At 56.6% G+C, this 2,555-nt stretch overlaps 1 protein-coding gene across 1 annotated transcript in view; it reads right to left on the bottom strand.

Moving 5' to 3' along the window:
* CAPN5 (calpain 5) overlaps positions 1 to 2,549 on the bottom strand; it is a 52,889-nt gene extending 50,340 nt beyond the window's left edge. The window contains exon 1 of the mRNA XM_006926642.3: positions 2,517 to 2,549. The gene's annotated coding sequence lies outside the window, so the exon portion shown is untranslated. The remainder of the gene's footprint in view (positions 1 to 2,516) is intronic.
* Between the last annotated feature and the right edge of the window lie 6 nt (positions 2,550 to 2,555).

Here is a 2,555-nt window from a genome sequence, read left to right as displayed (position 1 = left end):
TGGAAAGACCAGTTACAGACAGGCAGACTTCCACTTCTGCCTAGGCCCCAGACATTGGGGGAACTGCTTAGGACGGAGAGGTTTGCAGACCTACCATTTGAAGCTGGGGGAGCCTAAGGCCCACTGAGCTTTCTGTTATGACATTTAGAGGCTACGAGACTTTGGGAGGCCCAGGAACTTGGTCAGGAAAATAGTGAGACCACCCACGAGGGGTCTGAGAAGGTCACAACCATTGCTACCAAGAGGAGCTTCCACTTCAGTGGGAGACCCTGTTTCCTTTCACCTCTCTTCTCCGAAAGTGGTCCCCTCCTTCCTCTAGATTGTCCCTTACCAGAGGAAGAAGGGACTAAGTGATGCTGATTGTTAATTACTATAATGTCTACCAAATACCATGTACTAGTAAAGTGTTTTAGTGACACTAACTTAATCATTCCCCAAATCCCTGCAATTAGGCAGCATTTATGCCCATTTCTCACAAGAAGAAACTGAGACTCACAGAGGAAGTTCTCTGCCTTAAGGTCATGTGTGGAGCCAGTCTCAGCAAGGAAGAAGCTTAGACAAAATGACCCTGCAGGTAGAAGGGGTCCGCAAAGAGGCTTCCCCATGCCCACCGGGGGTCCAGGAGGCCCTCCCGTTCAGGGACAAGGGTTTCAGAGCTGTCCTGAGAGCCCATGAGGAAAGCAGGGGCAGAAGCAGCCAGAGACAGCACTGGTCTGACAGCAGCATCCTGGATGTCATCCCAAAAGCCCACAGGCCTCTTGCAACCACCATGTCAAGTCCCATCTTGTCATCTTCTCCCAGATCTCATCAACCCCCAGCGGTGGCCCCATGTCAGAGAGGGCTCCCTCGCCCCACTATTCCCCAAGCTGGGGCCTTGTGCAACCCCTTAGCATCTCCCATTCACCCCCACCTGTTATGGAAACCCCAATGAGGGAGGTGGACAGCTGGGGAGGGGAGAAGAGAAGGGAGAGAGGAAGAGGGCTTCTCGCTCAGGCCTCTTCCTCACTGCTCTCCATAAAGACCCACCCACTACAGCAGCCAGATGATCAGTCTGGAGTGCAGAAATATTTAATGCTCCTCCCCACAGACTCACTCAGTTTCACACCTCCAGGCCTTTACCCATGTATTTCCTGGGCCTGCAGTACTCTGCCCTTTCTTTTCTGCTTGATGAACTTTTCATCCTTGGAGACCCAGCACCCATGTATCTGCAGTGAAATCTCCCCGAGCTACCAGGCAGGGACTGGCCCACATCTTGGCTCTCAGCAAGGGGTGTAACCCTGGGCAAGGGCTTATCTGTTGACCCATCCACCACGACAGTCAGTAGAGCGGCTCCTCAGGGCATGCCCCGCCTAAGCACCTGGCACCAGACCGGGCTTGAAGCAGCAGCGGCAGCTGGGCCTACCCTAGCTGCCCCCCTACCTCTTCCATGGAAAGCAGCCAGGTCTCCCACTGCCCCAGGACTTTGAGGACTGGAGCAGGACCAGGCCCGAAAGACCCTGGGGGTGTCAATCCTTGAACCTGAACTCAGTGTTTCCACCAGAAGGCCTCACACTCAAGGCTAGGCTGAACCCCATCCTTAAACTCCCTCTCTTTCAGGAAGTCTACTCAGATTTCCCCTCTCTAGAATCCAAGGAGCAGTTGGCCTTGGCAATTCTCTCTCCATTGCAGGTGCAGGGAGAAGATTCTGGTTTGAGAGCCTGGTTCAAATTCTGGTTCAAATTCTGGCTCAACAGCCATGAGAGTAGCACTTCACCGCTCTGTGCCCACTCTCCTCACCCCTGTGAGTTGGGGGGAGGGGAGGGGCGAATCCCACCACAGAAAATGAAGCCTGGAGAGAACTTGACACCTGTTAATGATCTATCCTACTTCACCTCTGGACTCTAGGACTGTCATCCCCAGACCCCCAACTCTGAAGGGCGGAAGAGGATCAGAAAAGCCCAAGATCCACTCTCTTCCAGATCCCCCCGCCCCCTCCCCCGCCCCTCACACCACACCCAAGCCCAGAAGCCCAGGAAAAAGGCCCCTATTCAAACTGGGAGGAATGTCAGGAAGGGAACCTGCTTTGCCCCATTCCCAAGCCACCTGGGACAGGGGATGGGAGTGGTTCGAAAGGGCATCCAGGAGAGGTTATGGAATTGATGGGTGGAGGGCTGGGAAAGGAACGGGAAAGGGCAATTGTGAAGAAGAGGCGGTCAAACATCGGGGGTTAAATCCCGGAGTCTGAACTAGGAAACCCCCGGAACTCCTGGAGGCGTGGCGGAGGGGGCCGGGGAGGCCCCTTGCAGCGGAGTGGGGGTTGGGTGGGGACGAACCCCGGGAGCCCGGGCGGATCCTCCGGGCCCCCGCCCCCCGGGGCTGAAGGCCAGCATTCACCCCCTTCTCCCTGGCCTGCGGGATGTGTATCCCTCACATCGGTGCTCACAATGGCCCGCGCTGCACCCGCACACACCCCCCCGAAACACACACATGAACACGCGCGCCCTCGCGCACGCCTCCCTCTGCGCAGCGCCTCCTACCTGCCGCGCCGCCGCGGGTCGAGCCCGACTCCGGGATGC

This window comes from Pteropus alecto, unplaced genomic scaffold, assembly GCF_000325575.1.
Source record: "Pteropus alecto unplaced genomic scaffold, ASM32557v1 scaffold7, whole genome shotgun sequence".
Classification (NCBI taxonomy): domain Eukaryota; kingdom Metazoa; phylum Chordata; class Mammalia; order Chiroptera; family Pteropodidae; genus Pteropus; species Pteropus alecto.
This window is presented reverse-complemented; position numbering and strand designations above follow the sequence as displayed.